Raw genomic sequence first — 25,958 nt, forward strand, 5'->3', positions numbered from 1 at the left:
GAGTTCGATAGTCTCTACGCTTATCGGCACTCACGTAGGCAGGAGTGATATGTTCGAAATAGCGTACGTCACAAACATACCGCGCACGAGCGTTCGTCTCCAATTCGAAACTGCGTGAGCTTTCGCACGAAAGCCTTTGGAGAATAGCATCACCATAGTCAAGTATGTTGAAAATAATGCTATTAGAAATAGAAAGAACTCAACAGCATCTGATTACAAGATTATATTGCGCACGTCACGTCATATAAGGATTTGGGTGCAATACCAAAATGCGATATGAAATGGAAAGATCACCTAAAATGAGAATTACGGAAAGGCAGAGGAAGACTTACTTTTGATTTAAGGGTTGTGTGAAAATGCAATGTGTCTGCATAGGAAATCACTTACAAGACCATATTGCGACCGTTTCTACAGTATTTTTCTGTTGATTGGCACCCATATCAATAGTAAGCATGAGAACTAACATCGAAAGAATTTAGAGATGCATAGCTCTGGTCGTAAAAGGTCCTCTAGCCCATAAAAATGTGTAACACAAATTCTCGGGAAAATTAAATGGGTATCCTTGGATGAAAGACGACTTAGTTCTCTCAGAACCTGTTGGTTAATTTAGAGAACCCATATACCTATATTCGAAGAATACTCAGTGACTTCCACCATCGTATAGCCCGTGTATGGATCATGAGAATAAGTAAAGAGAGATTAGGGCGTGTACAGAGGCATTTAGAGAATCGTTTATCCCTCGATTAGTACGCTAATGGAACAGAAAAGTCCGCAGCTCGTGGTCGTGGGGTAGCGTTCTCACTTCCCACGCCCGGGTTCCCGGGTTTGATTCCCGGCGGGGTCAGGCATTTTCTCTGCCTCGTGATGACTTGGTGTTGTGTGATGTCCTTAGGTTAGTTAGGTTTAAGTAGTTCTAAGTTCTAGGGGACTGATGACCACAGATGTTAAGTCCCATAGTGCTCAGAGCCATTTGAACCACTTTGGAACAGAAAAGAAATTCCTAAGCACTACAGAGTGGTCTGCGAAATGCATTTATTGATGCAGATGTAGATGTACACATGCTTAAAGACAGCAATGACAGACCAGCAAGATGCGCGCTGTGAGGCAGATGTAGAGATAAATGATAAAGCAGATACTAAGAAGTAATGGAGCACAGAACTGAGAGGAAACTTTTGAATTTGATATTAAAATAATATCAGTGAGGCTGATAACGATTATGATGGTAATTTTGGCTATGGTGAAGCTGTTTTGATTATATTCACCAGGTGAATTTGCATTTTGGTTCAAAGACATTCTTTTGCACGAAACATCATCTATCAACTGATGTTGCAATTTGCAGTTACCACTACATTTAACATTCCGTTAAACTACTCTGTTCTCAGATCTACATTTACATCTACATAAATCCCCGCAAGCCACCATAATCACATGGTGCATGGTGGAGAGGGTACATTGTACTACTACTTGCACTTTTCCTGTCCAACTCGCAAATGGAGCTTCCGTGCGAGCTCTGATTTCTCTGATCTCTCCTTCGCGGTTCTTACGTGGGATGTGTGACAGTGGAGTAGGATCGTTCGGCAGTCTGTCATAAATGCCAGGTCCCGAAACTTTCTCAGCAGTGAAACTTCCTGGCAGATTAAAACTGTGTGCCGGACCGAGACTCGAACTCGGGACCTTTGCCTTTTGCGGGCAGTGCTCTACCAACTGAGCTACCCCAGCACGACTCACGCCCCGTCCTCACAGCTCTACTTCTGCCAGGAAACTTTCTCAGCAGTGTTTCGCAAAAGTAATGTCTTCTTCCCCCTAGGTATTCCCAACTGAGTTCATGGAGCATTTCTGTAATACTCGCTCGGTGATAGGAACTACCGGTAACAAGTCTAGAAGCAAGCCTCTAAATTTCTTCCATGTCTTCCTTTAATCCGTGATCCCAAGTATACCAGCAGTACTCAAGAATTGATCGCCCAAGTGTTCGGTATGCGGTGTCCTTTCTAAATGAGCTACTCTTTCCCAGAATTCTCCTTCTAAACAGAAGCCGACAATTCGCCTTCCCTCAAAGCAAGATCACAATTTAATTTAAGTGCGAGATAATTCATCGCAAATATGAAATGATGGTACATTAACAACCGCTGTAACCTCTAGAACGTTGAATGCAAGCATGCAAACGTGCATGCATTGTGTTGTACAGGTGCCGGTTGACAGTTTGTAGGATGGAGTTCTATACCTCTTGCACATGATCGGTCAGTAAATGTTTGTGGATGACGTTGCAGATATGGTACGATGACGTCCGATATGTGCTCGGTTGGAGACAGAGCTGGTGACTGAGCAGGCCAAGGCAACATGTCCACACTCTCTAGAGCTTGTTGGGTTATAGCAGCGGTACGTGGGTGAGAATTATCATGTTGGAAAATACCCCCTGGAATGCTGTTCATGAATGGCAGCACAACAGGTAGAATCATCAGCTTGACGTACAGATTTGCAGCCAGGGTGCGTGGGATAACCATGAGAGTGCTCCTGCCGTACTTAGAAATCGCACTCCATACCGTAATTCCAGGTGTAAGTCCAGTGTGTCTAGCACACAGACAGGCTGGTTGCAGGCCCTCGACTGCACTCCTTCTAATCAACACACGGCCATCACTGGCACCGTGGCAGGAATGGGTTTCATCACGAAAGTCAACAAACCTGCACTCTGACCTCCAAAGATCTTTCGCTTAACACCACTGAAGTCGTAAATGGAGGTGGTTTGAGTTCATTGGAGTGCACGCTACAGGCCGTTTAGCTCAGACTTGACCCTGAAGTAAACGATTTGTAACTGATCCTTGTGTCAATGTGGCGCCAAGTGGTGCTCAGATTGCTGCTGTAGATGCAGTACAATGTGCCAGAGCCACAAGCCGAACACAATGGTCTTCCCTCTTGGTAATGCCACGTGGTCGTCCGGAACCCAGTCATCTTGCGACCGCTGTCAGCAATCATGTACAGTGGCTACATTTCTATGAAGAGTTTCTGCAATATCGTATACGGGACATATAGTTTCTCGTAGTTCTATTACAGGACCTCGTTCAAACTCAGTGAGGTGTTAACGGTGGTATCTTTGTCGGCTTAAACGCATTCTGGAATAACATCAACTCACCACGTCCAATTTCAAAGGTAACTAACGCTCACGACCGTTACAGCATTTATGTAGAGCAAACCAGATTTGCATCCTCATAGTGGCGCTACTAGCGTCATTCTAAGGAGAATGGGTCGAAAGATGAACAGACATCATCCTTCTGACGTGGAAAAACGCCTGCTAACTTTAATTTAGGAAGCACAACTCATTCTTGGTGTTCAAATTTTTCTTCCGTCAGTGTATTTAATTGGCGTCGCTGTGTTAGGCAGCACGCTGCTAATGATATTTTAGAACATTACAGGATTAATTTCCACTAATATACATTAAATTACATTTTTACGCATATAGAGCAAGCTATCAGTAACAACGCCAGATGGAAACTGTATAAAAGTCATTCTGTATCCTACTACAGTCACCCAGAGACGCCACTTCCCGTACACAACAGAGATATCAGCAAACAGTCGCAGATTGCTCATTCCCCTATCTGTCTCATCATTTATATATATAGGGAAAAAGAGCGGTCCTATCATACTTCCATGGGGCACTCTTGACCATACCTTTTTCTCCAACGAACACTCACCGTCCAGGACAACGTACTGCGGTCTATTGCTTAAAAAGCCTACGAGACGCTCACATATCTGAGCATGTATACCGTATATGCGGACTTTTGCTAACAATCTGCTATGTGGCTCTTAGCTCAAACACCTTCCGGAATTCTAGGAATATAAAATCTATCTGCTATTTTGTCATATGATGACATGATGGAGACCGTGGCTGTTGTTTGAAGACAAATGTTGATGGTGTTGGGACAGCACCGAGCCACAAATTTACTTTCAGTTCCTTTATTCAAAGGGTACCGTTACCGGTGTCGAATCGTGATTCATCCTCAGACGGTTTACAAGCTTTCTTTATGACATGTGGTGTGTTTTTTACAGGTAAATTGTCCTAAAATATAAATAATACATAATTATAAACACGCCACACACAGGTGTTTGCGTTAGAGATTTTCGTTGCATGTGACTTACGTGAAATGTCCGTTTGGAGTGTTTGTTTTCATAACATTCGTCCAACAGATGTGAATACATTCCCACTGGATCTTATTGTAGCACATGTAATTTTTTTTCACTGAACACTTTAGATTTGTTACTGAGAAGATTTCTACCACACACCACATGTTCTCATACATACAAAGAGCTTACAAACACATGAGTATCAAAGATGTACAAAAACTGCACCCCAGACTATATCCTTAATGAACAAACAGAGTTAGCTAACACCCCTTTCCTGAAAAATTTCCAAAAATTATTTTCCAACCTCCAAAGTAAATAATATTGGTATGCCTATCTGCAGATCTAGTAGCAAATTTATATGTTACTACAATTCTCAAGGTGATAAATGTAATTAAATAATGTACTATTTTACCTATATATATATATATATATATATATATATATATATATATATATATATATATATATATATATATATATATTACCGGGTGATCAAAAAGTCATTATAAATTTGAAAACTGAATAAATCACGGAATAATGTAGATACAGAAGTACAAATTGACACATGCTTGGAATGACGTGGGGTTTTATTAGAATCAAAAAAATACAATCTTCAAAAAATGTCCGACAGGTGGCGCTTCATCTGATCAGAATAGTAATAATTAGCATAACAAAGTAAGACAAAGCTAAGATGATGTCCTTTACAGGAAACGCTCAATATGTCCACCACCATTCCTCAACAACAGCTGTAGTCGAGGAATAATGTTGTGAACAGCACTGTAAAGCATGTCGGGAGTAATGTTGAGGCATTGGCGTCGGATGTTGTCTTTCAGAGATGTCGGTCGATCACGATGCACTTTCGACTTGAGGCAACCCCAAAGCCAATAATCGCACGGACTGAGGGTTGGGAACCTGGGAGGCCAAGCATGACGAAAGTGGCGGCGGAGCACACGATCACCACCAAACGACGCGCGCAAGAGATCTTTCACGCGTCTAGCAATACTTTGTTGTTTTTTTACATAAACAACTTTGTAATGAATGTAACAATATCACCTCAAAAAATCAATGTTTCTGTTCCAGTGTAAAAGGCATTGCAGTTGCGTAAATGAATATACGATCCTTTCCAAACATAGGACACCATCGTCAAATGTTACGGTATATCATAGCATCTTTGATACTCATATGTTTGTAACCTCTTTGTACGTATCAAAACATGTGGTGTGAGGCAGAAATCTTCTCAGTGACAAATCTAAAGTGTTCAGTGAAAAAAATTTACATGTGCTACGTTAACAATGCAGTGGGAATGTATTCACATCTGTTGGACGAATGTTATGAAAACAAACACTCCAAACGGACATTTCACGTAAGTCACAAGCAACGAAAATCTCTAACGCAAACATCTGTGTATGGCGTGTTTATAATTACGTATTATTTATATTTTAGGACAATTTATCTGTAAAAAACACACCACATTTTATAAAGAAAGCGTGTAAACAGTCTGAGGATGAATCATAACGATTCGAAACCGGGGAGGTACCCTTTGAATAAAGGAACTGAAAATAAATTTGTGGCTGGTTGCTATCCCAACACCATCAAAATTTGTCTTGAAATCTATTTGTTGCCCCTCATCCATCGTTTGCAGTTGTCACAAATTATGAGTAAATTGTACAAATGCTGTTTTATATTAGACGTTGGAGAATACTTGCAATTGTTTTCCAATATGAATTGGCATTCTTTGTTAATTTTTCCTCTCATATTAAACGAACACTCTCCTCAATACGCTATACATACTAAATGATGACATATTTCTGTCATTCTGAAACACGGAGTAGAACTGAAGTCGGACAAAATTCACAGTTTCTTTAAAGATTTGGCTCCTGTTTCATATTTCTTGTACACAGTATCTAAGGATACTTCACAAAATATGCATATCAAATGAAACTAATGTAAAACACGTTTCTAGGCCTTGTGATTCTTAGTTTTCCGGTGTGAAGTTAGGATATGATCGATAAGCACCAGCTTTATATGAGACCACCCACCACACAACCACTAACGGGAAACAGTTATAAGGACCATTAGGCAGGGACTTCATTAGTTTAATGAGCAAAACGTTACGATCGTCTCTGCCAGTTTCTGTATATTGAGATTGTGTATAGCAAAAGTAATTTGGTGCGGGATAAGTTATTTAATATCCTATACGCTGATGAAGATCGAGACAGTATCCGGTTCCAAGTGTGATGTGAATTTACGCATCTAACACTCTATCGAATTATTCGCAGGAGAAACGGGAAAATTAGTGTTATCACTCAAGAATGTCGATTGCTTATTCAGACTGTATAAATAATATCCTAAATGACGCCACATGCTACGATTCTTTACGTTGTTCGCTTTCGTGACTCTAGATTTTCTACGACGCAAAACCCAGGCGTTTCGATCCATTCAATGTTGGTATGAGTTATCTTTACTTCAACCCCCGTTCTTCTGTATCAGCGTACTCGATGTTTGTTAAACAAGTCACAAATACGGTAATTTCATCTTTTTGTCATGTTACTGTTGACGTTGCTGATTACAATCCCAAAACTTGGAAACTCTTGGTACTGGAAGGATTTTATAAACAGTAACGACTCAAAGTATGGTAGTTTTCACATTCAGACGTTCAATTTCTACTGAGTATCAGAGAAGCGATTTTCATATGGAATTTATGTTTATATTACAGATGACTCAAGATTCTACTATCAGAAAAGTATAATGAAGGCAATAGAGCTGTGATTCTGTAGGCATAGCATAGCTTCCTTTCGTTACAAGAAATGTCCCTGTACGCGATGGATTGGAAGTATGTTAATCAACTCCACCCCTCACTCTGTTTCGTACTATGGTCACATTCACTCACTATTGTTCCTCCGAGAAATACATTCACAAGCTTGAATTAATTGTTTCATACGTTATATCAACAGAATCAAAAGAAAAGCTAAGCAGTGGATGATTAGCACTGTACCAGTGGCAACTTTTGTCACAGTGTGGATAACAGGTCATCCAATGCCAGGAAACGCCTGAGGAAGAAGCATGGCACTCACAATTACAACATAATCTACTTACTCACAGGTCACAAAAGGTACTGCCAGGACCTTCTGGGAATAAATAAAAGGGAAATTAGTGAATGTACCATCGGTGTATAGGAGGCCCTGACCACACTGTACTTATTTGCCATAATATCCGAATAAAAATGGTTCAAATGGCTCTGAGCACTATGGGACTTAACATCTGAGGTCATCAGTCCCCTAGAACTTAGAACCACTTAAACCTAACTAACCTAAGGACATCACACACATCCATGCCCGAGGCAGGATTCGAACTTGCAACCGTAGCGGTCGCGTGGTTCCAGACTGAGGCGCCTAGAACTGCTCGGTCACACCGGCCGAACCGAATAAAAGGAATTGCATTTTTGAAAGAGGCTTCACTCAAGAGTCAGACAAGAAATTACTTAGTTCTCTTTCGATATAGCAAGTCACAAGCGTATTACCTTTAGTGATTTGAGAATTATTCATGCAGAAATGACAATGTCAGTGAATGCCGCAGTGGCGTGTCAAGGTACAGATAACAGTACCGTACTCAGCCTCATGAGCAATCGTAACACCTTGGATGGCATTATCAGTTACGAAACTGTAGCTCTCATCCTCAAAGCGAATGTCATATTTGGCAACTATCTCCTAGGAAATCTATTAGAGAATGTACGACAAGGAAAACAGAGGTAATAAGAATAACCATTTTAAACAATTATTTCACTTAATTTTAAAAAATGCGTGACACTGTGCTGTCTATGCTAATGTTATTTTATTTTGCTACCGGTTCTGGTTCTGAACCATCACCACCGGCAGGAAAATTATCAGAGATGTATCACATGTCATACGTGCTTTAAGACATAACATGCGATACATCTGTGACAATAATAACATTATTAATCACTGCACAGTGTCATGCCTTAAAAAAAACTGTACGTGCTATTGACCGTCGTTTAAGCAACATATTTCACTGAAGTGGGATAAATAGTTAAATCACGAAAATTTCTGCGATTTAGCAGTACGTACAGTAACCGGCCACAGAAAGGAAACAGGTTTTAAGTCCACTGATGTAAAATAAATAGCATATTGGTGCACAGCTTTGCATAAACGCTGGGGCATAAAATTAAATATAAATTACAGTGCCAGACTGTCCAAATTAATTCAGTACGTTTATGTTGTTCCAAAATAGTGACTGAGCTTCATCATGTTCTTTGTGATAAAAGGAAGGGGATTATTTCGCGTCGCGTGTGGCTCACAGACATCGTGGATATTATACGAAGTAAATAAGTATGCCTGAGTGGCTTTCGTCCATTCGGTATTTGCTAGTTCGACTTTTCAATAATCCCAAAAAAATTACTATTTCGAAAGACGCCAACAGTGTGGGAAAGTACAGGGACTGGGCAAGAATGTGAAAACACACAACACATTACCACGCCTAATACAGTTTAAGAAGACAATTGACATTCGAAACAGCTTGCACTTGGGCAGAGTGGATAAATATATTTTTTAAAGGGTATCTTATACCACTCTGTCATGTATTGTTTTAAAGGGAATCTTATACCGTTCATCCTGCAAAACAGTGGCAAGTTCAGGCAACGATGAGGGTAATACTATGCTTTGGTGACTAGTGGTGTCAACAAGGGCCCTATCGTCTTGGAACACAGAATCATCAATTGGGAAAAAATATTGTACCATGGAATTGCCCTGATCAGCCAAAATGGTCACATACTCCACAGCAATAATGTGGCCCTGTAGAGGAACTATGGGTCCATGGAACACCACGATATGGCCTCCAAAGTCATCACTGAACGACAGCTGTTTTCCACTCTTCAGACGTAAACTCGGCTAGAAGTTCGAAACAGTATGAAACAAGACACATCTGACCAAATAACTTTCGTCTACTGCTCCATAGTCCATGGTTTTATGACCTCTGCATTACGTTTTCCTGTTACGGGCACTTTCGTAACTGATTAATGGTTAACGAATTCCAGATCGCCCTGCAATTCACTGCTTATATTGATGCTGACAGGGTTCGAGAGACCTACATTCAGTTCCGCAATGACTTTTGCAGTTGTCAGCCTGTTATTTTTCTAAACAGTTCTCTTCAATGTCTGTATGTCGTGATCACTCTGTCATCTGTGCTGCAACTTAGCTTACGATGTGTTTTCGTTTTTCGTTCATGCGATGCAAATCTTCTCCACGATGTCTACTGAAACACTTCGGCTCCATTAATAGCGGAAGCACTCACAGTACGAACACCAACAATTTGCCCATGTTCGAAATCACTTTGCTCCCACATAACGCGCTCACAACTACACAAAATATTGTTCTGAACACGACAGACTCTTGCGATGTAGTGAGGGCCTTGCACAGTTGCTATTCGTGATCAAATACAACCGTTAAACGTTCAGGCTTGGCTAGCATCTACGTTTATGCTCAAGCATGCATTTCTCCCAGTGCCTCCATATTTTTGTCCAAGCCCTGTACGTGAAGTGTGTCAAGCTCAATCAGACCTAAGAAAACCGAAACTCGTCAAAAAGTACTAGCTCGATGTGCTAGTACACGTTTCGATGAAGTGAGAAATCTTTTTACTTGACGATAGCAGTTAGTATGTCTTATTTAACGTAAAGAGAACAGCGTTTCACAATAAGCAAATGTAAACTCGACAAGGAATATCACAGCGGGTGAATAAATATGGGACGAACTCATTCAGTGGGCAAAGCAATCGATGAAAAAAGGGCGGTAAGGTTGACTAGCGCATTAATAAGCAAATAAATGGCAAACATGCTGTAAAATGCCTTTTCTTGAAGTATGTTTGGGGAATATGAAACATTTCTGGAAGACAATCGTACTTACGTTCAGACTTCTCTAAGTGTGACACGCACTACCGACAGATTAAAGACGTCTGTCGTTAGTATCTCTGTTGTGATATGATCAGGTACTTATCAAAATTCGGTTTCAATGACGCTAACAAAATACTGGAGTTCGTGAAAATTGAAACACCAAGATATTCGTATTCTGAAATGAACATTACGCCACAAATTAGATACACGGCACGCACATACCCAAATTCTTGGGCCTACAAAACAGACTTGTGACCCTGACAGTTCTGTGTGGCGTAAATACCCTACGTTCTACAATCAAAACGTCTCATCGTCATGTAATGGAATGAAAGACAGTTTTGAATCATTCCGGAGGATTTAGGCTACGTGTTTATCTTCATATCGCACATTATTCTCGTTAGTTACTGCAGTGCCACGTACGAACAAACTGCCTGCGAACTAAATACGCTATGCGGGCATTTCAGGCGAAAGTGCATACCACTTGGTCTCTGCTTTTCTTCGAAGAAACCCTACGAATTCTTCTCCACTTTGGACCTGGATTGAGTAACTACCTGAGTGAGGGCGGTTCGTCTAGCATTAAAACCAGATACTGGACAGACTGCCCTCAATATGTAATGCTCTACATTGCTACATAACGCTCCGAACTATCGCACTTCCCATTTGCCAACCATGCCGCTTAATCCATGAGTACCAAATATATTGTGCAAAAAATTTAATTTAAAAATTTTGAACAAAATTCACCTTTGTCAAGATTACAAGCAGAAATTATCAAAAGTAAACATTAAGTTGTTTCAAAGTTGGGGTTTCACTTTGGAACCAGTAAGACATTCAGTTTTCAACCACCCACCACTACATGAAATATATTTGAAAGCAAATTCGCGTTTTTCCTGGACAGTCCCAGATCTCGAAATTTCCGTGAACTCGGTGTACTATCCTCTTCTGTTCTGTGGTCTCACACGCGCATCATTGTAGTAGCAGCGCGCGATTCACGACTCGAGAAGACAAATTTATATCTTGTAAACCGATCGTTAAGCTTCGTTCTAAATCTTCTACATGTCAGTCTCCGCCCTTTTAATATCGACAAAGAATACTGACACTTGAATTCAGTTTTCCATTCCGACAAGGACCACAGAGCTTCGTGTAACTTTCTCCGTTACGAAAGAGAAACGGTGTTGGGTTATTAAGTACATCACCTCTCCGTGCATGTTACCAGTTTTTGCTTGTACTCCATTCTACAGATTCTGCAAGCCCATTTTCTAGCATTAGTGATCTTTCGCGTTGTCCCATACGATTCTGTAAGTAATATATAATTAAATAAAAATGTTATTTTTGGTCTTCATTTTATCTTATAAAGAACTAATTTTAATATAAATAGTCCGAACAAAACGTATCAGCTTTTCGTCAGCCATCGAGTTGCAGTCGTTCGAACGCTATGCATTAATAAAGCCTTCAAAATGTATGTCTTTGAGCAGCCATATAGCGTATTGGTTAAGTTTATCTCTCTGAATTTATATTCCAGTTAGTTATTGTCATAGTTGTAATACTGTTGATCTGTTGGTATTAATGTTGTAGAAAACTGTACAAAACACTGTAATCTGATCTATGCCTGATAAGTGTTTATAGTGCGCGTAAGCAGTAAAAGTGTTTCAGCATCAAAAAATTAAGCAGACTGGCAGTGAAGATACACTCCTGGAAATGGAAAAAAGAACACATTGACACCGGTGTGTCAGACCCACCATACTTGCTCCGGACACTGCGAGAGGGCTGTACAAGCAATGATCACACGCACGGCACAGCGGACACACCAGGATCCGCGGTGTTGGCCGTCGAATGGCGCTAGCTGCGCAGCATTTGTGCACCGCCGCCGTCAGTGTCAGTCAGTTTTCCGTGGCATACGGAGCTCCATCGCAGTCTTTAACACTGGTAGCATGCCGCGACAGCGTGGACGTGAACCGTATGTGCAGTTGACGGACTTTGAGCGAGGGCGTATAGTGGGCATGCGGGAGGCTGGGTGGACGTACCGCCGAATTGCTCAACACGTGGGGCGTGAGGTCTCCACAGTACATCGATGTTGTCGCCAGTGGTCGGCGGAAGGTGCACGTGCCCGTCGACCTGGGACCGGACCGCAGCGACGCACGGATGCACGCCAAGACCGTAGGATCCTACGCAGTGCCGTAGGGGACCGCACCGCCACTTCCCAGCAAATTAGGGACACTGTTGCTCCTGGGGTATCGGCGAGGACCATTCGCAACCGTCTCCATGAAGTTGGGCTACGGTCCCGCACACCGTTAGGCCGTCTTCCGCTCACGCCCCAACATCGTGCAGCCCGCCTCCAGTGGTGTCGCGACAAGCGTGAATGGAGGGACGAATGGAGACGTGTCATCTTCAGCGATGAGAGTCGCTTCTGCCTTGGTGCCAATGGTGGTCGTATGCGTGTTTGGCGCCGTGCAGGTGAGCGCCACAATCAGGACTGCATACGACCGAGGCACACAGGGCCAACACCCGGCATCATGGTGTGAGGAGCGATCTCCTACACTGGCCGTACACCACTGGTGATCGTCGAGGGGACACTGAATAGTGCACGGTACATCCAAACCGTCATCGAACCCATCGTTCTACCATTCCTAGACCGGCAAGGGAACTTGCTGTTCCAACAGGACAATGCACGTCCGCATGTATCCCGTGCCACCCAACGTGCTCTAGAAGGTGTAAGTCAACTACCCTGGCCAGCAAGATCTCCGGATCTGTCCCCCATTGAGCATGTTTGGGACTGGATGAAGCGTCGTCTCACGCGGTCTGCACGTCCAGCACGAACGCTGGTCCAACTGAGGCGCCAGGTGGAAATGGCATGGCAAGCCGTTCCACAGGACTACATCCAGCATCTCTACGATCGTCTCCATGGGAGAATAGCAGCCTGCATTGCTGCGAAAGGTGGATATACACTGTACTAGTGCCGACATTGTGCATGCTCTGTTGCCTGTGTCTATGTGCCTGTGGTTCTGTCAGTGTGATCATGTGATGTATCTGACCCCAGGAATGTGTCAATAAAGTTTCCCCTTCCTGGGACAATGAATTCACGGTGTTCTTATTTCAATTTCCAGGAGTGTATTTCTTAATAAATACTGAGGCGAATGACTGTGGTAAAATATGATTTGAATTCCTTCGGTTACACATAGACGTAATACCAAAATCAATAATGCTTGAGTGAACCGGTATGTCTCGTTGATTTAACCCCGTACTTCGTCATCATGCTCCTAGGACTACCACGTGTAAACGTTCGGAATCAGAAAGAAAGTACGACCAAAGTTCGTCTTCTGTCGACGAGGACTTTTTCTCCAATTTATTGGCTTTCGGGCCGTGCGCATTCAAGGATCTCGACAAGAATGCCAATTACGACGATACGAAGTAGGGACAACACAGTAGCCAGTTCCCGAGTGGAGAAAATCTCCGATCCGGAAGGGAATCGAGTTAAGGTCCCTTCGCTTAACAATCCGCCTCGCTGACCGCGCAGCTACCGAGGCGGACGAACGACGATGTTAGCAGCGTCCTTGCCAAACGAATCACCGCACCAAATACTGGAAATTAATACGGAGACCACTCAAACATGAATATGGTTATCCAGTTCGGGAATTTGTTTCTTCCAAATATTCGTAGAGAATAAGAAGAATTCATTTCTCAGATTTACTACTACTATGTAGATTTTATCAGCCTGCATTCCTTCCATACACAAAATTCTACGTATCATCTGGGTGTTGGGGCCCTACTGCTGAAGAAACGTGGAGATTTAGATAAACCGCGACTAGAATATGTAGAAGGCGTAGAAGTCGAATGGTGATGTGTGGTTACACAGTACGGTATTCCTTGGGACTAAGGAGAGCGCCCAGTCTCTGTTGTATTAGTGTACTCTGACAGAGGATGCATATACGATCTCCCGAAAACTGAAGCCACTGATGGAGTGCGCTCCTCGCTGACTGGCCAACACGAGCGGATTTAGTCTTAAAAGTGTAAATATCTTTGAACGCTTAAAAGAAAATAGTTCCCTGTAAACAGCATGCCTTCTTAATGGTTTCGCGCACGATTAGACATACTTCCTGCTGTCACGCTGTCAGCCTCTGCCTTCTATCTGACAAGGGGAATATCTGACATTTGGGTCACCGATTTTGATCAAGTTCTGCAAGGACGTTCTATATCGAAAACAAAGAGACACATGTTTCGGCTTTTTGCTAGGCACTACATAGTTTTTGAGAAATTTGAGTTCAAATTTGATGACGGAAAATCGAAATTTCAATGCTATACATCGAAAGATCATCTGAAAACAAACAATTTTTATCAGTTCTATATGAAGTTCAACTTTAATAATGCTCTTGTTACCAATGTTTTTGTGTTTTCATATTGTAGGTTGCGCAGCCGTCATTCAAGTGGTCTAGCAGATCGAGGTCGGCGGTCGAGCAGTCACGGCGGTAAATTACGAATCTACTGGTCCGTGTTCGACTCTTGGTTGTGGCATCATCTCATTCGATATTGTTTCAATGTACCCGATAATATTGTGATAATGTTAACACCTTTCATTCCTTTTTTAAAGTAAAACATTGCGAGGTGAGATTAACAATGAAATAAGCACATATATTGCAGTGGCAATTATTTTCATCGTGATTCATGACGCACTAGATAGGACTTTGATAGATGATGATGCTCAACCGACTTACGCCGTGAAATTGATACCACTGCCGGCCGAGGTGGCCGAGCGGTTCTAGGCGCTTCAGTCTGGAACCGCGCGACCGCTACAGTCGCAGGTTCGAATCCTGCCTTGGGCATGGATGTGTGTGATGTCCTTAGGTTAGTTAGGTTTAAGTAGTTCTAAGTCTAGGGGACTGATGACCTCAGATGTTAAGTTCCATAGTGCTCAGAGCCATTTGAACTATTTGATTTAATACCACCGAAACGCACCTCTATTGGTCAGCCATGTGACGTTTGGTGTTTCCCACAGGTGAAGCATTTTTACGCACGACTTAAGAAACATGCGCCAGCACAGAAGAGCAGAGAATTAAAAGATAGGGAGGATGCTATGAAGATTCATGCACTGGTCCATAATCAGTTATCCGCTCCTGCTTTCAAGATATGATTTTTTATGCTTTATATGCATCCAAATTGACAACTGATAGATCTGGTTTCAGCAGCGCGAATCAGATATGTTTTCCAAGAACAGTGTACCGGAAAACATGTGTGTGTTGCCTATGATGTCAAAAATGTTTATGTTTGGCCAATTTCTATGATACGTTTCACCCAACTGATTGGGAGAATGCGATAGACGATCAGTTAGGATTACGCAGTAATATACATTAAGCGTATTTTGTTCTATTATCACGATGAAAGTAACCGACACTAAATTATAAGACATAGTTATCTGATCACTAGTCACGCCTCCCGATCTTTTACATACAAAAAGGCACAGAAAAGTATTTTGATTATCATGATATTATCAGACACCCCGAAAAAGTATCGAATGAAAGATTTGTCACGAACTAAACTCGAACACGATCCAGCGGTTTATAGTCCAGTGCCTTCACCACTCGACCGCCGACCTCGCTTAGATGAACACACTGAACGACGTGTACCCATACTACAGCCTGAAAACACAAAACTCAAACATTATAAACTTTCGACAGAATAGGGTATTAATAAAATTATGTGTTTTTAGACGATCTTACGATGTTTAGAGTTGAAAACACGATATTCCATCAAATTTGACCTTGATTTTTTCAAAAACTATGGAGTGTCTAGCAAAAAGCCGGAACACTTGTCTCTTTATTTTCAATATAGAACGCCCTTGCAAAACTTGATCAAAATCGGTGATACACAAATATCTTTGAGAGTCATTCTTGTTTCGATCACAGTAACACAGGTGACCTACTAAATCGAACTGAAAGTACACCTAGGACGCTCTGTTGTCTGACTCCTATTTGTGTATCTCGTATAGCATAAATAACGGTCCACATGAAATTAGTCAATCCCCCTGTTTTCTCAAAAATAAATTTAAAAGTACACCATGCAACGTCTGTTGCATTAGTAAGTGTATGACGTTAACATGATTTATCTTTACGGTGAATTAACGTAGTTTGATAAAGTGACTCTACGGCTACAGGGCCAGCCGGCCGAAGTGGTCGTGCGGTTAAAGGCGCTGCAGTCTGGAACCGCAAGACCGCTACGGTCGCAGGTTCGAATCCTGCCTCTGGCATGGATGTTTGTATTGTCCTTAGGTTAGTTAGGTTTAACTAGTTCTAAGTTCTAGGGGACTAATGACCTCAGCAGTTGAGTCCCATAGTGCTCAGAGCCATTTGAACCATTTTTTGGCTACAGGGCCATTTAACAGTATGCAAGATGTTACAACTCTAATACGACTACATTTGACTTCTCAGTGTTTAAGAAATATTCTACATAAAATTCCACAAAACCCCACTTTAGTGATTTACAACAGAAAGCTATAAGTCGAGAAATGTATGAAGAATACGACAGAATATAATGTAGGGTACTAAAATGCGTTCACGGCCAACCTTTGCATACTTAGTCTGCGGTATGTGTATTACGAGGGCCGACTTCGGCAGACGAAAATTTAGTAAGTGTGCAAAGCTCCCTTCAGAACGCCAGCGCACCGAACGGGCCAAAGTGTTTTAAGGAACATACACACTAGCCCGACGAAGGCCAAAGAGGGACAGCCGACCCTTCGTTTGCCGATATTTGCTTAGTGTGTACGGGCGGCAAATCGGAGCCAACGAAGCACCTGGCCTTGGTTGCGGATCGGTCTGCTTGCTGTAATATCGAAGCTTTTGGCAAGTGGTTGGGCTTGGGATTCCTCTCCTAGTATGGACGCCGGATTGAATGCTCGTTTGTTCAGTAGCGATTTGCTGTGCCTCTGTAACTGGTGTGCATCTAATTTTTTCAGGACAGCCACAAGTAGCACTTAGAATTTTTTGTTGACCGGCTTCGCTGTTCAGTTTAACAAAAGCTTCATTAGCAGCTCAGGAATTTACAGGTTAAAATACGATAATTGGCTTTTAAATGAAAGAGCGAAATCGATAAATAGAACATTCTGAAAACCTTAATTTCAATAGTCGCAGTTTCCCCTGCAGGCGGTACCTGCTCTAGATAAGGGTGTGTATTCATTGTGCTTAAAAATAGTGGAGTGTAATCTGGAGAGGGAATTAAAGCTGATAGTTTCATCGTGAGCGGGAATGTTTATCGACTACTACGAACGGCTATTATAAAAACAAACTGAAAAGATCAGAGGCTTCGAGGAAAATAAATGAGCCGTTAGAAAGAAATGTGAACAGTGTGAAAAAGAAAATGGAGTTTTTATTGACACAATTTCTCCGTGAAGGAGAAACAAAACTGGAAGTGACCATTAATCTTCCTGCTGCAGGTACAACTCTCCTAAAATTATAGGGCCTACAAAATTCATCAACAATTCCAAACCTGCAGCTTTCTGCGATATCAGCCACCAGCCCCTCGACCGCACTTTCAAATACGCGCGCAGCCGATGACGTTGCCATCACGATACGAGGGCGCTGCCACGAACGATTACGTCGATGTCAATGAGATGCAAGCATACCCTCTCCGGAGCTCCAGCCATGGAAATACTTAAGCTCGAACATTCATGCACTCAGCCCATTTTGTGTATTTGCCAGTTGAATGACATTTACAGACTTTTATAGTGCCCAGGGCTCGACATCTTCTGAATAGGTATTGTACTCAACAGTGACAAGTTTATAAATCTTTTGTATCTGTATATATTTCCACATTCAAATCTACTGTTATCTACTGTTAGCAACTAACACTGCAAACAAGAACAAAGTTATGTATTATTTTTACTAGTTGATATTAGATAAATATCTGAATTCTCTGTTCGTGAACGGCATCTGTTCCCCGCTCCTGTATCCGCTAACGAATCATACAGCGTGCAAAGGAAGACGTAACACTTTCATTTGGAAAAAAATTGACAGGTAGCCCATATTCCAATGCAGTTTCAAGGTAGACATTAATTTTCTCCCACCAGACTACTCTCTACTTTTTCTCTGATGGTCAGCTTGTTGCAGTGAAATAAATGCTGCGCATGCGACGACCGCTGAATCCGCATCTTCCCGCGTAACATTGGCCGGTGAAACTGTAATTGAAACGCTACTTAATAACAATAACAATAGCAACGTCAGCAAATTAGCAGGCCAAATGCGATTCGGCATGGCCGAATCTCTTAGTCCCAAACCTTCCGTTTGGTGGTCTTCGAACACCAATGCATTGGCGACAAACTTTCGGCCGAATAATGAACACCCATTGGTACTAATAACCAATCGAAAGAGTATATTTTAAAGTTTTTTTTACGCCACTGCAGGTTCCATTTTGGCTCACTGGGTGGCAGAGTGATAACAGTTTGCAAACTGGCGACTAATTAACACAAAGAATTTTATGTGTTGCAATATGAGAAGACATAATCGGTCACTACCGTGCAGCGTACACTCCGAAGATAGTATAACATACAGCCACCAGCCAACCTAATACATACGATAAAAAAAGTTTTGTATCACCTCGGTTCCAAGAGTTCCGCATCCTGTACAGGAAATTGGAATTGAGATCAACACAAACATCATTTTCACCCTTTTTATTGCTCATGAAAACCACACATTGCATTTTGTATCACTATACAGCGAGACCTTCACAGGTGGTGGTCAAGACTGCTGTACCAGCCGGTACCTATAATACTCAGTAGCCCGTCCTCTTGCATTGATGCATGCTAGTATTCGTCGTGGCATACTATACACAAGTTCATCAAGGCGATGTTGATCCAGATTATCACACCCCTCAACGGCGATTTGGCATAGATCCCTCAGAGTGATTCGTGGGTCATGTCGTCCATGAACACCCCTTTTCAATCAATCCCGGGCATGTTCGATAGGGTTCATAACTGGAGAGCATGCTGGCCACTCTAGTCGAGCGATGTCGTTTTCTGAAGGAAGTCATTCACAAGGTGTGCACGATGGGGGCGCGAATTGTCGTCGAGGAAGACGAATGCTTCACCAATATGCTACCGATATGGTTGCACTATCGGTCGTAGGATGGCATTCACGTATCGTACAGCCGTTACGGCGCCTTCCATGACCACCGGCGATGTACGTCGACCCCACATAACGCCACTCCAAAACATCAGGGAACCTCCGCCTTGCTGCACTCGCTGGACAGTGTGTCTAAGGCGTTCAGCCTGACCGGGTTACCTCCACAAACGTCTCCGACGATTGTCTGGTTGAAGACATACGTGACACTCATCGGTGAAGAGAACGTTAGGACAATCCTGAGCGGTCCATTCGGCATGTTGTTGGGCCCATCTGTACCGCGCTGCATGGTGTCTTGTTTGCAAATTTGGACCTCGCCATGGACGTCGGGAGTGAACTTCCGCATCATGCAGCCTATTGCGCACAGTTTGAGTCATAAACGACGTCCTGTGGCTGCACTAAAAGCATTATTCAACATATTGGAGGCGTAGATAGCGGTCATCCACTGCAGTAGTAGCCCTTGGTCGGCCTGAGCGAAGCATGCCATCGACAATTCCTGTCTCTCTATATCTCCTCCATGTCCAAAGAACACTGCTTTGGTTCATTCCGAGACGCCTGGACACTTCCCTTGTTGAGAGCCCTTCCTGGCACAAAGAAACAATGCAGACGCGATCGAACCGCGGTATTGACCGTCCAGGCATGGTTGAACTACAGACAACACGAGCCGCGTACCTCCTTCCTGGTGGAATGACTGAAACTGATCGGCTGTCGAACCCCCTCCGTGTAATAGGCGCTGCTCATGTATGGTTGTTTACATCTTTGGGAGGGGTTAGTGACATCTCTGGACAGTCAAAAGATTGTGTCTACGATACAATATCCAGTCAACGTCTATCTTCAGAAGTCTGGGAACCGCGGTGATGCAAAACTTGCTTTTGATGTGTGTAATTCTGCGATGGTATCGACAGTTCAATGAGATATGGTGTCCTGAAAAGGGAAAACCTGCGGACGACCATCTTTCGCGTAGGAAACAATGGAGAGCGTCCGAGATGTGTTCCTTCGTAGTCCAAAGAAATCCACACGTCATGCAAGTTGCGAACTGGGCATTTCTGAGCCAACTCTGTGGAAGATTCTGCGGAAGTGATTACGTCAGAAACCGTATCGGGTACAGCTGTTGCAACGTTTACGGCCAAACGACTGCACCATCAAACGTGAATTTTGCGAACGATTTCAGGAAGCAATAAAAGATGACGAATTTCCCCGCTGACTGGTGTTCAATGACGAGGCGACGTGCCGCCTAAACAGTAAAGTGAATCGTCACAACGTTCGCGCATGAGGCACGGAAAATCCCAGTGTTACAGAGGAGACTGAAAAAGATTCTCCAAAGATGGATGTCTTCTGTGCTGTGTCACGTAGCAACGCCCACGGGAGCTACTCTATTCCTGCGAAAACTGTGACGGGTATGACGTACCGACACATGTTGTAAGACTGGTTGTTCCCGAGACCGATAGCTGATAATTCACGCTTCATATTCCAATAAGACGGAGCTCCGTCTCATTGGCATAGAGAAATGTGGTATCGATAGTTCCGACGCCACAGAGTAGGTGCACGCCCGTAGGTTGGCACTACGAGAGCGGACGAACTACGCCGACCACAGCGCCCTCTAGCCGACGCTGTGGAGCTCAACGAGCGCCGCTCTGCTTTCTGCCCCAGTTAATCAACAGCAGACGACCTAGCAACTTAGCTACTACTCCATAGCGGGCTAGCCATTACAGACTTTGCCTTTGTTACTTCAATGATAGTTTGTCCAGCTACTAGTAACTGTTAGCTTTGATATATGGACAACGGCTTCGCACCTACGTGCTCATCTTTACCAAAAGTTACGTATATGTCATTGACTAATATTCTCTATTAAATGTGTTTTTACTTTGCATGCAATACCGAAGTGCTTTAACTCTCATGCTCCTACTCACTTCGTTCATTCGGCCTAATTTGCAGATCTCAGCAGCAGACCCACGAACCGTCTTCCAGGCGGGATACAAAGAGAAGTACGTCACCGTCTGTACGAAAACTTCCAAAAGTGTGGTTGGACAGTTTGCTTAGGATAATTTGGCACTCTTCAGGCGGCCTCCAAACCTTACAGTTTGTGATTTTATTCTTTGGGGAGACGTGAAAGACTGTGTACGTACCAGCGTTTCCGACGACATTGGTTGAACTACAGGATCGCATCACTGCTGCGCTGGCGAACATTGTCAAGGACATGCTCGAACGTGCACGGGCTGAGCTCGACTGCCGCTTAGCTGTGTGTCGTGTAACACGAGGAGAGAACGCAGAATATATGTAATCATGTGTAAAAAACTTGAAAATGTGCTTTTTAATATAACGCATCAATCACTATTTTGTATTTAATACTTCGTGAAATACATTCATCCAAAACCCGAGGAACCAGCTGTAATCTAGTGTTGGGGAGCTCGTGAATGAGTCGTTCAAATGAACGCTTCACTCCAGTGAAGTGTGAACTAACCACTCAATTTCAATGAACTGGTACTTCAAACTCTTCGCAAATAGCACACACCACACTTTTTTCTGATTCACTCACTCTCTTCCCCTCTCCCTCTACCACTACATCGGCGCTACGTCACTCATCCTCCCTTCACTTCGGTCCTCCCTCTACTGCCTGTTTGTGGGGAACGATAGGTTTACGATGGGTAGGGGTGATGAGGGGCGAGGGGAAAGCAGCGTCAGTTGCTTCCTGCTGTGCTCACATAATTACCCGTGACTATTTGTGCAGTTAAACTTCGCGTCTACGGGTAGCCTACCGTTGGCAGCGCTTGCAGACAAATGAATATTAAAGATACAAACGAAGAGGCTGGCTGTGTGAGCACGCACAGCCAACATGAAAATAAAAGGTTTGTTAATAACACTGAAAGAGGGATTTTACCTGAAATCGTACCAGTGACTACGTGTGACAGTTTACGTTTGGAATCTGGAGGGTTATTTTTCTCAACAGAAATAAAATCTACAGGAAAACTTCTGCATAATTACTTAACGTAGGTATATAGACTTTATGACAGTGGTAAACATACTGACTCTACGAGTATTTTGGATTAAGTTTTGAAAGGAACATAAAATTGAACTGCATTTCATTGGTAGCCCTAGTTTTCAGTCCACGAATACAACAAATAATGTTTCATTTGGCAGATAAAGACTTTTTTGGCGCTTCATGAGAAAATGTCGAGCAAGATTAAATGTAATACCTTCTTTATACGTGACAGGCTTCTCTGTTTATCTTTCCTTTGTCCCCTTCGACCATGCTCTATTTAACTCAGACGCTGTAAGAGCGTAAAACGTTGCGTGCACGTTACTGCATAGTTCGGCCATCTGTTGGTAAAATTATGAAGTATTATGGAGCTTTATTGTACGAGCGAGGCATGTTACATTAGACTCATAGACAGCTTTCTGCAGGACAGGAAACTGTATGTCCGAGTCGACGATAGAAACTCCGAAATGAAACTGATCTCCGCAGGTCTCTGTCATTTCACCTCTGCTTTTCAACTTACATATGAATGACATCCCAACAGTCCCCCTTGTTACGGCGAGTTTTTATGCGGACGATACGGCCTTTCTGACAGCTGGACGACACTTGGACCAGCTAATCACTAGGATGCAACGGCACCTTGCTGTAATGGAACGCTGGGCGCTGCAAAATAAGATAACGATCAACCCGACGAGGACGGCAGCCGTTCTGTTCACACGGAGGTAACCAGTTCTGAACGACAGACTCCAAATAGCTGACCAATTTATCCCATGGTCGCCGGGAGTGAAGTATCTCGCTGTCTACCCTGACAAAAAATTACTCTTTACGCAGCAAATTGACGATAAGAAGAGGCAGCCCAGAAGATGGCCAGGTCATTGATTCCGTTCCTGAAGAGTAAGGATCTCAACCCTAAGACTAAACTGCAATTGTATAAGGCAACGGTGGAACCCACAATGTTGTATGGCTCCACCTCGTGGGGAACTACGTGCGTCTCCAACTACAACAAACTCCAAGCGCTGCAAAACATTTGCTATCGATGGATCACAGGAGCTCCATGGTGGACAAGAAACGTCGACATCCGCACCGCACTCCACGAGACAACTATACAAGAGAAGACCCATGACAAGGCTCTACGAGTTTTTGACAAGATCGATGCCCTTAGGGACGAAGTTCGACAATTAGAATCGGTAGGATCGGTAAACCCTGCAAGATGGCACAAGTATCGAGTACCGAAGTCAATAACGTTTCACCCTCCATAGGCAATCTGTCATAACACGAGGAAGCAGTCACACATAACAGCCTTGACACATTTCACCCTCCACAGGAGATAGACATCACCAAAGACAGCAGGCTAAAGAACCCATTGCGTGCCCAAGAATAACTGAATGTGTAATAAATAAAGTGTTTTCCTTTTATCCTTACATCCCATCCTAGAAGAATAAGTCATCAAGGATGATCTCTTCAGTCCACACCACATACTACTTAAAAAAAAAAAATAAAAAAAAAAAACGAGCGAGGCGAAGCGAGCGTAGCCGCGGCTGAGCGGCCAACTGCGCAACTTCGCCAGGCTTCCGTACTTCACGAATGAACTACTTCATTTGAACGCTTCACGGCAAAGAGTGAAATGAATGAAGTAGTTCACGGGAATGAACGAGTGCGACCCATCTCTACTGTAATCAGCCTGTATTTCGATATCCGCGTATGTTGATAAAACACTAGGGGATGCGGATGTGGTTGCGGATAAGGGACTTGCAAATGAGGTGCTGTAGCTACTAGGGAAGCTGGAGTGACTTACCTTCTGGTGTGCGGCGCGACGGGCCAAGAGCGCCGGCTGCGGAGAACGAGCGCGGTGCGCACGCCGGGCAGCGCCGAGGAGGAGCCGACCTGCGGCGCGGACGTCCGCTTGCGGCACCAGGGGCTGGGGCTGCGCCGGCCGTGGCCCCACAGGTGCGCCGGCCCGGCCGCGCTCGGCGGCGCCGGGCCCTGCTCCGACGTGGCGCGCCGCCCGCGCCCGCCTAGCAGCACCTCGCGGCGCACCTTCTCCAGGTCCAGTCCGCGCGGAACCTCCGCCATCTCCAGCGCACCGCGCTCACCTACCTCCGCCTCTATCTCCTCACTGTCTGCCCGCGATACCGCCAGTTTGCCGAATATGTGTCACTCGACCTCCGAAAAACCGCAAACTAGGGCACGTTTAACCCTAATTTCCCACTGCGGAATTCTAACTCGTTCACGACAGTTCACCAGCAGCCGTTATCTTGTCAGATTCACTGTGTCTCTGTTTTTGCACCTCTCCTGACTAACGTCTTTGCTCTTCGACAGTTTTTCTGTGGAACAGTACCGGCAGGTACAGTTTCCTTACGCTTTCAGAAGTTAACAAAAAAAAACCGTTCACTGCAGAAAATTTGATACGACTATATTCTCTCTAAAACTTTGGTTTTCTGAAACTAGGTTACCAGCTTGTGGTAAATTCACCTCCCTATTAAATATATTACGTAGGTCCTTGCTTCTGTCTTCTCTTTCGCTTATCCTTTATGTCAGCTTCTGACACAGTTTCAAAACAAAATTACTCAGCTGACATCATCTCGGTTCTGCAGTGAGTACGATTTACAGTTCACGTCATTAGACTTCACACACAACCGTTTAAAATTTGTATCTGAAACGTGTCACTATACTGTCAGATCGGTTTCTTACTTTCTATACTATATACGGAATACGCTTTTATCCAGTTGATAGCAGTATCTCAAAACCAATATCAAAGAAGTACGTATCAAAATAGTTGGAGTTTTAATACGAAATTTCTGTTGTCAGTCTTCCAAAAATTAAAGTATGCAGCAGACCGTATATTTTTTAGGATCAAAGAAAAGTGATCTGTTCGTTCAGAAAATATGTGCCAGAGCACAAAACAGACAAGTAGAAAAATAGACGCTTATGGATACTTGTTCAGAGGTAACTTAAGCCAGCATAAGGAATGTAAAAAACGTATTTGATAGGAGAGGCTATGACACTTCCCATGAAATTCGTCTGTTCCTGCGGTAAATTTATATCTTGCATGCCCCAAAGTGCTCCCCTTCATCAAAGGACTTGATATGGATGGGGCGATACTTTTTTTGTATTATAATCTAATATTTCTATTAATTGAACGTTTGCTTCTCTGGAATAGCTACAATCCTGAGCTTCCGTATTTAACCGCGTGTGAAGTCTCTGAAACAAACAAAAAAAGAAACGAGTCTTACTTGTTATGTTTAAGATTCCATACATGAAACACACACACAGACACACACACACACACACACACACACACACACACACACACACACACAAACATACACCCATTTTTTCAACACTATTCATTTATGTGTTCAAGAAAACAATTATTATAATTTAAATTTAAACATATTTCTGTCCGTTTTTTCTTTTACTCAAGACCTCTGAAAATTTTGTAATGCATCCCCTTCAAGTTTAACAGACTATAGTGCAGATCGCGTGATATTCTAAGACTACACTTGTGACGATACATTTACGTAAGCCGAAAAAAAGGGATTGTGATTTTTAGTGATGCCTATAAACAATGCAATTGCACTCAAAAGTCTCTCCTTTCGATTGTACGACTTGCTTAGTCGTATCGCCTTCAGCGCCGTCTGAATTTCTTGTTTTCTTTTTCTTTCCTTATATGTGTGTCTAACCTTACCTGAGGAGTGTCAGTTTACGACCATTGCAACGTCACTGGGGAATAGCTTAACGTTATAGATATGAATGTTCTATAGCAGGTAGTCAACACTCGCAATGCGTTGTCTGCAGGTGAGGTATTCAGTTGTGCTCAGTGAGTTGGCATACATACAGCGTGAGCTTCCGATTTTTGTGACTTTGT

The 25,958-nt window shown here is 43.2% G+C and overlaps 1 non-coding gene across 1 annotated transcript; it reads right to left on the bottom strand.

Annotated features, from left to right (window-relative positions):
* Positions 1-1,646: 1,646 nt before the first annotated feature.
* On the bottom strand, positions 1,647-1,720 carry Trnal-caa (transfer RNA leucine (anticodon CAA)). Its single transcript has one exon. It is a non-coding gene; the product is annotated as a tRNA-Leu (tRNA).
* Between the last annotated feature and the right edge of the window lie 24,238 nt (positions 1,721-25,958).

Source organism: Schistocerca serialis, chromosome 3, assembly GCF_023864345.2.
Source record: "Schistocerca serialis cubense isolate TAMUIC-IGC-003099 chromosome 3, iqSchSeri2.2, whole genome shotgun sequence".
Taxonomy (NCBI): domain Eukaryota; kingdom Metazoa; phylum Arthropoda; class Insecta; order Orthoptera; family Acrididae; genus Schistocerca; species Schistocerca serialis.